The sequence below is a fragment of the Diabrotica virgifera genome, chromosome 4, assembly GCF_917563875.1.
Source record: "Diabrotica virgifera virgifera chromosome 4, PGI_DIABVI_V3a".
NCBI classification, from domain to species: Eukaryota; Metazoa; Arthropoda; class Insecta; order Coleoptera; family Chrysomelidae; genus Diabrotica; species Diabrotica virgifera.
Window position 1 is genome coordinate 189,154,059 of NC_065446.1, and position 14,532 is coordinate 189,168,590.

Genomic DNA, 14,532 nt, shown 5'->3' on the forward strand with positions numbered 1-14,532 from the left:
ATTATCGGATATTTCGGTTTCTTCACGTATCCGTCTATCAATTACTCTCTCCCATATTTTCATGGTGTGGCTAAGTAGTTTTATAGCCCTGTAGTTTGTACATAACTCCACCATTGCCTGGTCCCAAGCCCAGGATGAGAAAGGAGGAGGGTTGTGCGTGAGGTTAGCAACCTCACCACATAAAAAATAATATTGCTAAAGAAACCTCTACAAGCCTCGGAAATAGGACGGATAACGCGATGACGAAAATGGACACGGAAATGGATTTGAGAAAAACAACGTACATAGGATGTTGGAATGTCCGAACAATGTTTGAAACAAGTAAAACACATCAAGTGGCAAAAGAAATGGATAAAAATAACATTAGTATATTAGGATTATCTGAAATTAGATGGAAGGGATGTGGAAAAACAAGAATTGAACACGCCAAAACGGTTATATACTCGGGAAAATGTGGCGAAAAAGACAGACACGAGAGTGGTGTTGCATTCATGATTTCAAAAGAAGCAACAAATGCCCTAATAGAATGGGAAGCCATCTCGGATAGAATAATAATGGCTAGATTCAAAGCGAGATATAAAAATCTAATAATTGTTAATGTATATGCACCAACAAATGAAAAGGAACAGGACATAAAAGATGAGTTTTACCAACAGCTACAGATGGCATACGATAAAATACAAAATAAATATAAAAAAGATATTGTGATGATAATCGGAGATATGAATGCCAAAATAGGAACGAATAATAGTGGAAGAGAAACTGTAATGGGGAAAGAAGGATTGGGACAAATTAATGAGAATGGTAACATATTTATAGATTTCTGCACCCAAAATAGTTTAGTTATAGGTGGAAGTATATTTCAACACAAACGCATACATAAAGTAACATGGACATCCCCTGATGGACAAACACACAATCAGATTGACCACATAACCATAGATAAGACATGGAGGCACTCACTCTTAGATGTTAGAGCAATGAGAGGGGCAGACATAGGGTCCGACCACATGTTGATTAGAGCCAAAATCAAACTCAAACTAGCCAGAAGTAAGAAAACGCCAATGGAACAACGAGAAAGATATAACGTTCACTGGCTCAAAGACGGAAATGAAAGTACTGAAGAATATAAGACCAAGTTAAGAGAATTATATAATAAAACTTACAACACAGAAAATGCCACGATAGAAGAGCTGTGGGATAAATGCAAGTATGTATATACACAAGCAGCAAAAGAAACGATAGGAATACAAAAAAGAAGTAATAAACCATGGCTATCGAGAAGCACGTGGGAAAAAATAAACGAAAGGAAACTACTTAAATGTAAATATTGAAACGTTAGCTATCCTGATCCCTAAGTATATGTAAATCTGCAGGTTGGCAATATTGACAGTTGAAGTAGTCTAATAAAATGGTCGTCACGAAGCGTTGCATATGAATTATGTCTCCCAGTAAATATACCTAATTAGTAAGTACTCGGCAAGCTTCCTTCTCCAAAAGGTTATGGACTCCAGTTTTACATGCCAAGAGTACATTCAATAAGAAGTAAAGTTTTTTAGTGTTGCTGTTTATGTAATGTTATAATGTAACACGTGGTAGGGTTCCTAGGTTTACTTTGGAGGATAGGTTATAATGAAACAACTTGTATCTATCGTGTCTAGATTCAGAATGGTTTTATTTCCGTTTCACTGTCCTTGTCACTGTCACGTCACTCTTACAATATTACCAACTTGAGTGCGTTCCGAATACTACCTATTTACATACATCACATCCCCCTCTTTTTATAATGACAAAATAAACATAACTTTCTTTAACAAATCTTTAAATAAACATTTATAAATTTCCACAATTGTTTCATTCACCCTTTACCCCCTTTTATTTTATAATAAAATTACTTATAAATCTAGTCTATCAGGTTTTTTAACAATTCGACCTGAAGAGGTTTGTGGAGGTAAGTTTATTGGAGAGTGATGATCAGAATGGTTATCAGAGACACTTTCAAAATTTTGTGACTCACTAGTTTCAGATTCGTTATCTGAATATTCATCGTCAGAAGTTGCAGGAATGCGAACTAAAAATTGTCTATTTCTTGCAATTTCTGACCCAGAATCTCTTAATTTAATCGAGTAGGTTTTATCTCTTAATTTATGTGTGATAAGACCTTCTCTCAATTTGTTTTTATCTTTAATATAAACTTTTTCATTATTTTTAAGCGGTTTTAAATTTATTGTCCCTCTATCATAATAAGCTTTTTGACTGTTTTGTCTTTTCTGAAAATCGCTGATTACTATTTTAGAATTACATAATTTTGGTTTTAGAATTTTGTCAGTGGTGGGAATCTGAGTTCTAAGTACTCGTGACATTAAAAGTTGAGATGGTGATGGTAAATTTGAATCAATTGGTGTATTTCTAAGTTGTAGCAATGTTAAATATGTATCTTTACCATCTCTAAGAGATTTTCTTAGCGCTTTTTTGTAGGTTTGAATATATCTTTCACTTAGACCATTAGATCTATGATTTTCTGGGCTTGACTTTATGCTTTTAAATTCCCATTCTTGACAAAATTTAACAAATTCATTGGCTGTGTATTGTGGTCCACCATCAGAGTAAAATATTTATGGTATTCCATGACGAGCAAATATCGATTTTAAATGTGTAATTATAGTTGAACTGGTTGTATCGTTCAACAGACAAATTTCTGGATATTTACTGTAATAATCTACCACCATTAAATAACTTTTTTGACCTATGTAAAATATATCAGAGCCAACTTCCTCCCAGGGGAGTTCTGGGATATTGTGTGGAGTCAAAGGTTCTCTCTTTGCATTTTCAAATTGTGGGCAAATTGGACAACCTTTAACTTCATTCTCAATGTCAACTGTCATGGAAGGCCAATATAATGATTGTCTAGCTAACATTTTACATTTATTTATTCCTTGATGGCCATAGTGAATTCTTTTTAACATTTCTTTTCTCATTACATGAGGAATTATAATTTGACTATTCCTCATCAACAAACTATCAAAGAAGGTTATTTCATCTTTAATCTTAAAAAATGCTTTTAAATCTTTATGTACATTATTTAATTCTTTTGGCCAACCTTTTTTTATGAAAGTCTTTAGATCAATTAAAGTTTTGTCTTTGCTAGTCTCTTCTTTGATTTTTTGCAGTTGATTGTTTGAAACATTAATGTTTAATCTTACTAAACAAATTTGTGATTCTAGTTCAATATCTAAATCATTCTTTATTACAGGCAATTCCGAAGAACATCTCGATAGCGTATCAGCTATATATAGTTCTTTACCTTTTTTATACATCAGATTATAGTCATACCTCTGCAATTTAAATAACATTCTTTGAAGTCGTGGTGGCGCATTCATTAAGGGTTTCTTTACTATGGATATCAATGGTTTGTGATCAGTTTCTATATCAAACTTGGAAGCATATATATAATTATGAAATTTCTCACATGCCACCAGAACTCCAAGAAGTTCTTTTTCAATTTGTGCATAATTTTGTTGTGTTAAAGTTAAAGCCTTTGATATGTAAGCTACTGGTTGACCTTTTTGTAAGAGTACAGCTCCTATTGAGTCTTTTGAACAGTCAACCGATATTAAGCACTTTTCATTTATATCAAAATGTCTTAATACTGGGCTTTTTGAAATTATTTCCTTAATTTTACTAAAACATTCATCATGTTTATGTGACCAATGCCATTCTACATTTTCTTTAATTAATTCCCTAAGAGGTGCGGTTAAGTCTGACAAATTTTTTATGTGTTTAGACAAATACGTTATCATTCCTAATAATCTCTGTATGTCTTTTTTATTTTCTGGCTTTTTCATATCTTGAATGGCTTTAATTTTATCACTATCAACACTTTGACCATCTTTATTGTAATTAAATCCTAAAAATTTTACATTTTTTACACCAAAACTACATTTTTCATAATTAAATTTGACATTATTTATCCTAGCTCTTTCTAAAACTTGATATAAACATTTATCATGTTGTTGTTTTGATGAGCCATAAACAATTATATCATCAATATATGTTTCTACACCCTCCATATTAAATATTTTACTGAATCTTTTGTGAAACACTTCACTTGCTGAACTAATGCCATAAGGCAGTCTTAAAAATTTATATCTACCATAGCAAGTGTTAAAAGTACATAGTTTACTACTTTATTCATCAAGCTTTATGCTCCAAAATGCTTTTGAGGCATCAAGCTTGCTGAAATAAACGTTACCTTTTAAATTTGCAGCTATTTCATCAATCGTAGGGAGTTGAAAGTGCTCTCTTTTGATAGCTTTATTCAAGTCTCTAGGATCTATACAAACTCTTATGGAATTACTTTTTGGTTTTCTTACCAAGACTATCGAGTTGACCCAATCTGTAGGTTCATCAACCTTCTCAATTATTCCATTTTTCTCCATTTCAGCTAATTCAAGTTTTAGTTTCTCCTTTAATTGTAGTGGAATCTTTCTTGGAGGATGTATAACTGGTTGTGCAGTTTCATTTAGCATGATTTTGTATGGCTCATCCAAGCAGCCTATACCTGAAAAAACTTCTTTAAATATTTTTTTCACATCAGAGTAATCATTTTTAAATGTAACTTCTCTAGAATTCAAATTATTTTCAATTTTTTCTATAGTATTGATTCTTTTTAAAATATTTAAAGCTTTACATGTAGGAAGACCTAATACCGTTGGTGAATTAATTTCTACCACATAAAACATTATGTTGTACATGTTATCTTTATACTTGCATTCTAAACTACATTTTCCAATGACCCTAAGTGTTTCATCCGAAAATGTCGTTAACCTGCAGTTTGTTTTCTGTAGTTCAACATTAACTTCTAGAGAATTTAACTTATTTATTGATATTACGTTTGCCATTGCCCCTGTATCTAATCTACAGCTTAATTTACGCTTGTTAACTTCAAAATTTATCATGAAATCATCATCAAAACTGCTATTTTTAGTATTTACCAAGCCTATAAACAAATCATCTGATTCTGAATCATCTACATCTACATACTTAATTTGTTTTTGAAAACATTTTTTTGCATAATGCCCTATTTTATTACATAAATTACACTTAGCTTTATATGCTTTGCATGGTTGGCCTCTGTGCTCCATTCCGCACCTACTGCACCCTGAACTGCTTCCAGATTTACCATTGAACTGGCCGTCTTGGGACTTTGAATGAGTTGGATTCACTCTTCTGTCTTCCCACTGTTCTCTATTTACATATTTCTTATTGAAGTTTCTTTTCTTTATGTAGTGCACCTCCTCTGACTTCATTTTTTCAGACTGGATTTTCGAACTTTCTATACTTTTACACAGATTGATTGCTTTTTCCAAGCTCATCTCATCTTCTTCTAATAGTCTCTGTCTCATCGTTTCATCTGCTACCCCACAAGTTATGCAAGTCTTAATCAGACTGTCCTCCAAATTCTCTAGCTCACAATTTTTTGCCTTGTTTATAATATCTGTTATAAATTTGTCTACTGACTCACCTTCTTCTTGTTTTCTGGTGAACAGGCAATACCTTGCATTTGACACGTTGCTTTTTGGCTTGAAATGTGCTTCAAATTTTTTTATTAACAGTTCTAACTTGTCTTTTTCTTCTGTTGAGAACTTAAACGTGTTATATATTTTGAACCCTTCGTCCCCTATTAACTGTAATAGCTGTGCACACTGGGTTATTTCAGGTTTCTTTGTTAATTCTGTAGCTTGTAAATAGTTTTTGAATCTTTGTATGAAGAATTTCCAATTTTCATACAAGTTACCTGACATTTGCATCGAGTTTATAGCTGCCTTGAATTCCATTGCACTTATATCTTTTCTTAACGTATTCGATCTTGTTCGGCACCATGTAATGTTATAATGTAACACGTGGTAGGGTTCCTAGGTTAACTTTGGAGGATAGGTTATAATGAAACAACTTGTATCTATCGTGTCTAGATTCAGAATGGTTTTATTTCCGTTTCACTGTCCTTGTCACTGTCACGTCACTCTTACAATATTACCAACTTGAGTGCGTTCCGAATACTACCTATTTACATACATCACAGTTTATACCGACCGGCAGTGTTGTGAGTGACCGCAAAAAAATGGCAGTCCAAGGTTTAAATGGCGCGAATTCAACCGTGAGTTTGTATCCGCAATTAACATCTACGAACTTTTCGTCATGGAAATTTAGATTAGGCAATCTTCTAGATGCCAAAGGTGTTAAAGATTTTATTACCACTGAAGTAACTGCAACGCAATTCACACAATTGTCAAGAGACGAGCAAAATCAACATAAAAAGCACGATGCAACAGCAAGGTCAATCATTATCACATGCATTACAGATGAACATTTAGAATATATTCGTGACTGTGACTCAGCATTCGAAATGATAAAAAGTTTAGAAAAAGTGTTTGAAAGAAAAAGTATTCTTTCTCGTTTATATGTGCGGAAAAAGTTGTTAACGTTGAAATATAAACAAGGTATCGATTTACAAAAATTTTTCGTTGAATTCGATTCTTTAATCCGAGAGCTTGAATCGACTGGAACTACAATCGAAGAAGATGACAAGGTATGTCACCTTTTGTTGACAATGACAGATACTTTTGACACTGTTATTACCATAGAGAAATAAAAAGAGAAGAGAGTGCTTGGTTGCATACATTTGATTGTCAACACTGGATTGTCACACTAGAAGCTAGCGACTCGATGGACTACTTACCGAACTACACGGCTAAAAGCGGGCGTGGCGGGATATTTAAAATTATTTTAGATTTCACTTAGCTATGAAGATCTATTTACAAAAACAAAATAACTGTATTTTTAAGTTTTCTTTAATGTTTTAGTGTAAAAACCTAATTTCTATGAAATAATTTGGAAATTGTAATATTATTTACACATTATTTTATTTATGTCATAAATAATATTAAAATTTTAAATTTTTTCATAGAATTATATTTTTACACAAAAAAATTACAGAAAAAATATTAAAAATACAGTTATGTTGGTTTTGTAAATAGATCTTCGTAAAACATGGGAATAAACTACACACATTTTATTTTTATTAATCTTCACGGCGACCTCTTTATTCATCTTATATTTTACAAAATGCAGATATTACTAGTTTGATTAGTAGCCTAAAAATATCTAAAGAAAAATATTTTTTTTCAGAACTTTCAGAAAAATAGAAAATAATATAAACACTGGGAAAAAAACTACATATATTATATTTTTATTAATCCTCACGGGGACCCCCCACTTACCGCATGCATGTATGGAGTGCTGATAAAACAAAATAAGAAAATCTATGCAGTAAAATTGTTTTGAAATAATGATGTAAAACACAGATCAACACAAAATGCATGCATGTCCCCGCTCTTTATTCTTTAATTATCTTATCTTTTACAAAATGCAGATATATATTACAAATTTGTCTAGTAGCCTAAAAAAACCTTATAAGTTATTCTACATTTTCCTCAGAACTTTTTAGAAAAATAGGATACATATATACAGAGTGTAACAAAAATACAGGTCATAAACTAAATCACCTATTCTTTGACCAAAAATAGTTTGAATGAACCTAACTTACCTTATTACAAATATACACATAAAAAAAGTTACAGCCCTTTGAAGTTACAAAATGAAAATCGATTTTTTCGAATATATTGAAAACTATTAGAGATTTTTTATTGAAAATGGACATGTGGCATTTTTATAGCAGGAATATCTTAAAGAAAAATTATAGTGAAATTTGTGTACCCCATAAAAATTTTATGGGGGTTTTGTTCCCTTAAACCCCCCCAAGCCTTCCCCCTCCCCATTAGTTAAATTCAATATTTTTAAAACTTTTTCGGCTCTTAGTGTTTTTTCGACAAGGCAGTTTTATCGAGTTGCGGCTTTTTTTCTAATGTTTAGGTGTAATATGTTTAGGTGTTTAGGTCTAAATTAGGTGTAATACTATACTCATTATCATGCTGACTGGAAATTGAGCGTTTATTCTTGACTGGGTTATTAATGGAGGATAATTTTGGAGGAACTATTTCTTTGTTACTAAAAATGTGTACATTTGAAACAGAGATTTCATCAGAAGAATGTGCAGGTATAGGCAAAAGTTGATCATGGACATTGGATATGTGAATTATTTTGGAGGGCACTGCATTATTTAATAGTTTTGTTTTTAAACTGCTTGTAAATTGTGTTTCCTCAAAATGATCTTCACATAAATAACACCTAGTTTCAGTAAATTCAATACCAATAATTTCAAACCAGTCATGACGTCTTTTTAAATCTTTATCTGGAAATCTAAAAAACTTTTTATTTGTATACTCTGGGTCTGTGACAGGATGAAAATACTTGTTATTACAATAGGAAGCTAAACATCCGTGAACATATTTACTGGGTTTGGATTTAGAATTTGACATTGCAAAATGATAAACTAATATTACCTACATATAATATAACCACTATAAATTGTAACTAAACAGAACCTTTATTGATATTTAACCTACCTACTTACAAAACACTGACTTTTGTTACAATACTAGTTTTTTATTTGTATTTACACTATAAAATGATAAACTAATTTTACAGTTAAGTCCATTGGCAGAAAGTGGTTATGACAATGACCTTTATTAACGTTTAACACCTTGGTTAGCGATCACTTAAACTAATAACCTGTAATTTTGTACCATTTTATCCTTATTTTGAAACCAATATGAGAAACTAAAAACTCTCGCTTTAGAGCATTTTAAATCATTTAATAACAATGGAAGCCAGCGTCTCACACGGTATTACAGTCAATATTTTGTGTGAAATGCTGGCATCTCACACGGTAGCCAAGGTGTTAACCTACCTACTTACATGTGCTTACACTATACTTGTTATTCTATTAGTCTACTTGTCTACAAACATGGGAGGCCTATGTCCAGCAGTGGATCTAGAGGGGCTGATGATGATGATGATTAGTCTATATCACTTCTCTGTAATTCCAAGTTCCTGAAAATAAAACAGAAGGCAATTTTAATACAATGCATATAGAGAGTGAATATCGAGGTTAGGGAGTTGAACTAACTCAAAATGTAAAGTGATTTTCTTATTAAATTTGTAAAAGTATTTCTAAGAATACACAAATAGCATTTTGCAACTAAAAAAAAAATAATATTAATTACTGAAAAATATTGAATTAACATTACTTTTAGTAGAATGCAGTAATTAATCACATCATAGTTTTTGAGAAATTAACTCATAAAAGAAAGCAATTTTGATTTGTTGTAAACACCACATGAATGTAATTTAAAAATTTGGTTGTATGTTAATTTTTTACAATAATTATTAAAATTTATTGACCACCATTTTAAGGGTACATTTTTGGACATAGTTATTAATTTAAAAAGTCCACCGAACCCACTGCAGGAAACAGAGATTTTAGTTATCGAGGTCCATAAAACACAAAATATTTGTCATATACCTACCTACCAACAAAGTTCTTTTTTATCTTATGTCTCTGTGGATTAAAGTAAAAATATTTATTATAAATAAAATAATTATTTACCCACCTAATGACATTAATGTTATCTTCAATGTTGCTGTACTTCGTAATTATCCTTTTCAAAAGTTGATGTCTTTGTCGAGTCTGTCTATACTCCCAATCCTAGAATGAAAAAACAAATCAATTTTCTTTTAATGAAAACTAAAAATCAATAAAGAGATATGGTATGCATAGAGACCTATAATTTAAACTTGAATGGTATGAATTAAGAAGTCAGTAAATAAAACTGATGATAACATGCTATACACTCTATGTTTTGCGTATGATCAGATTCTTACGGCCTAGGGTTATAACGATATTGAATATCATGAATATGACACACAAAATCTTAGAAGAGTACCTGCACTGGGGTTTGGAAATGAATACCAACAAAACGGAATATATGTGTGTTGGAGGTATACAGCAGGATCTATCGTTGGAAAATGAAATAACTATTAATCACTGTCAGGAATATAAATACTTGGGTCTTAAAATTACACAAGATGGAACATTGGACAAGAATAGCCAAGAAAAGTGCACGCAAGGAAGGAAAGCTATGGCATTATTAAACACAATCCTATGGGACCAAAAGTATCTCCAAAGAAAATAAACATCTATAACAGCATTGTAACATATAGCAGCGAATTTTGACCACTAAAAGAAAAATCCGAAAAGATGCTCAGGGAAACTGAAATGGACTTCTGGAGAAGAGCTACTCGTATATCAAGAATACATAAAATCAGAAATACAAGAATATTGGAGATAATGGATACGATATACAATACAATTCATACAATAATTAACAATATAAAAACAAAGCAACTAAGATGTTTTAAGCCACTACAACGTATGGAAGACGACAAATTACCTACGAAAAGCTGGATAGAAGAAATTCATAATTCATAGGGAAATGGGAAACTATACATTAGAGAAAGAGACTTGAAGGAAGATATGTGTTACAATACAGAAAAAGGCGATTATATAATATATAAAAAATTGTATTTTCACCTACCGATATTCAATTTCAGCAATTCCGGCACTATCCAGTAATGAAAATATGTTCAGTTCAGTAGTATTCAGTACAAACCATGTACAAACCGCCAAATTATCTATTTATGCCGGGCCGGGAAATTGCAAATTCTCACAACAAAATGGCGTCCTAAAAACACAAACACAAAGTCAATGTCAATTGTCAAAAATGTAAATTTTCTTCACGGTACAATCAAAATACTTTATTGTACCATGGGTAAATTTTAGTTTCAGAAACAGCAGCGCCCCTATGTGCTACTTACCTGCGCAGAAAGATTGTGCCAGTTATTCCCTATCCTTTGACGTCTCTCTTTTTTTTATTTCTCTATGGTTATTACTGTCCTAGAAACTTCAAATGATAAACTATCTGTTGATTTCGTTAAAGCAAAATTATTAGATGCAGAATTGAAGCTGAAAAATAATGTACAAGAAAGTGAAGAATCCTCTTTTTATACGAAGCAATACAATAAAAAACCCGGATGCTCATTTTGTGGACTTGAAGGCCATCTAGTGTCCAATTGTTTCAGAAAAAACAATAATAATTATAGAGGTAACAATAATCGAGGGAGATTTTTTCGAGGAAATAACTATTCCCGTGGCAGAAGAGCCAATAATGATACACAAGGTAAACAGAATATACATGTAGCCGAAGACGAAGTAAGTTTTATCACAGCCCTACCAGCTGAAAATCTCAAGAATGATGACAGCCAAATTTCGTTTATAATAGATTCTGGAGCATCACAGAATATGTGCAGCAATAAATATAAACAATTTATAAGTAATACTTTTCACCAGAAAATGTGGGATCTTTGGATGGTCCCCAAGTATCAACATGTAAGAGTTCCCCAACTCTAGAGGATTTTTTGTATATAACTTCTTTAAAAGGTTGCCTTGTGGCTTTTCCTTGTTGACACGAGTCACATAGTTTATCTGAATAGGGAAGTCCCAACAATTGTAGTCCCCTTCTATTTACGTGTCCTAAACGTAAATGCCATAAGTCTTTATCGCTATGCTTTGCTACTTAACTAGATTGAAAATTATTTAATTGAAAATTTGCAGCAAATAAGTTACTCTTATGTTTATAGCAAATAAGTTTAAAGTTCTTTTTTCTTATTTCAGCCTTATTTTCTTTAAATACTACTGTGAAACCTAAACTGTTTAGTTTACTGACTGATAATAAATTATATTCTAATTCATTTAAAATGAGAACATCAATGTTAATAGGAGTTTCATTGTAATAAACTTTTAATTTACCTTTTGTATGAGCCGTCATCACTTTTCCATCTGCTATTTTAATGCCAACAGGCTCAATTTCAATAATATTGCTTATAAATTGTTTATAAATTGTTGACAAAACTAATGCTAATAATCAAATCTCTGTCAATGTGCCTTATAGGCAATTAATTGGAAGCTTAATGTATATTGCATTGGGTAGTCGCCCTGACATAATGTTTTCAATCTCTTATTTGAGTCAATTTCTCGATTGTCCTGATGATATATTATGGAAAGCTGCTAAACGTATTATTAGATATTTAAAAAATACAATTAATTTCTGTCTTATATACAGTAAAAATATAAAAAGAAAACCTTTAATATTTGCATATTCAGACTCAGATTGGGCAGCAAATGTAAATGATAGAAAAAGCATGTCAGGAGGTATAGTATATTTTCTAGACAATCCAGTTTCATGGTATTCAAGGAAACAGAGCACTGTTTCATTGAGGAGCACTGTTTCATTGAGCAGTACTGAGGCCGAATATATTTCATCAACTGTTACATGTTGTGAGTTATTGTTCACAAAAAACTTAGCAGAAGAATTATTGAACGAGAAAATAACTGGTAGTATATTATACAGTATGTCCCTGTAAGTTGTATCCATATGGAAAACTTTTTTATTATTAATTTTACGAAAAAAAGTTATTCTTCATAAAAAGCTCTGCATGGTCCAAAACCTAAGATTCAACCATCAGATATAAAATTTTATGAATGTTATACGAGGTATGTCAAAAAATTTGAATTTCACTCAAGAGTAAAGTAGCTTTATTTTTCACAATATTGAAAATTGCTAATATGAAAAGTTGTTTGGAATTAAAAACTATATTCTAATATGAATTTACATCCTTCTAATTGAAAAAAACAATTTTTTTGAAAAATTACATTATTTTCAGTTACTCAATTCTGATAACTCTTTTATTATTAATTTTACGAAAAAAAGTGATTCTTAATAAAAAGTTCTGGATAGTCTAAAACCTAAAATACAACCATCTTATATCAAATTTTACCAATTTTATACGAGGTATGTCAAAAAAGATAAATTTAGGTCAAAAGTAAAGTACCTACCTTTATAGTTCAGAATATTTCAATTAGAAGGATGTAATTACATGCTGAAACGTAGTTTTTAATTCTAAATAACTTTTCATAATAACAATTTTCGGTATTGTGAAAAATAAACGTATGTATTTTACTCTTGAGCGAAATTCATATTTTTTGACATACCTCGTATAAAATTGATACAATTTGACATATGATGATTGTAGTTTAGGGTTTAGACCATGCAGAACTTTTCATTAAGAATAACTTTTTTTATCTGAGTTTTAACTCTTTTAAGAGTTATCTGAATTGAAATAACTGAAAATAATGTTAGTTATCCATAATTTTTCAAAAAAATAATTTTTCAATCAGAAGGATGTAATTGCATACTAGAACATATTTTTTAATTCCAAACAACTTTTCATAATAGCAAATTTCAATATTGTGAGAAATAAAGCTACTTTACTCTTGAGTGAAATTCAAACTTTTTGACATACCTTGTGTAATATTCAAAAAATTTGATATTTGATAATTAAATCTTAGGTTTTGGACCATGCAGAGGTTTTTATGAAGAATAACTTTTTTTCGTAAAACTAATAATAAAAAAGTTTTCCATATGGATACAACTTACAGGGACATACTGTATATAGATAACCAGGGAGCTATACGTATTGCAACAAATTCATTTAAAGGTAAAAGGTCTAAGCATATAGACACAAAATATCATTTCATTCGAAATTTAATTGAAAACAATGTAATTACTTTACAGTACATAAATACAAAATCAAACTGTGCTGATATTTTCACTAAAGCTCCTTCAAATGAAATATTCTCATGTCTCAGAACTTTGATCAAAATTCAAGAATGTTCAAAGTTTTTATAGATTAGTACTTTTATACTTTAGGCACAACTCATGTGAATTATCTATTTGCTTTTTTTATTTTTTATCATATTCTCATGTTAATATTTTTTGAGTTAATGAAAGTTATTTTTTGAATATTTTTCTATATAGGTATGAGTTGTAACCTGAGTAATGTAGGATGTATAAGTATGTTTTTATGATTTCATTTAGTTCAATTATTGTCAAGACTTGGTTAGAGTCAAGATTGTTGTTTAGTCGACAATTCATCCAAATTTACTATTTATGTAAATGTTGTATAAATTGAGAGGGGGTATTGAAACGTTAGCTATCCTGATCCCTAAGTATATGTAAATCAGGTTGGCAATATTGACAGTTGAAGTAGTCTAATAAAATGGTCGTCACGAAGCGTTGCATATGAATTATGTCTCCCAGTAAATATACCTAATTAGTAAGTACTCGGCAAGCTTCCTTCTCCAAAAGTAAAATGCTAAAAAATGATCTAAGAGATAGGGAACAAATGAAGAGAGAATATAGAGAGAAAGATAAAGAAGTTAAAAAAAGTGCGAGAAACGACAAAAGACAATATAACGAAGAACTGTTAATAAAAGCAGAAACAGCAGCAAAAAACAACGACATGGGAACTCTATATAAAACGACGAAAAAACTAAGCTCGCGTGGAAAAATGAACGTTGAGCATGTAAAAGACAAGAACGGGAAAATATTGAAGAATGAAAAGGAAATAGTTGAGAGATGGATCGAACATTTTAGAGAAGTATATGCCAACAGA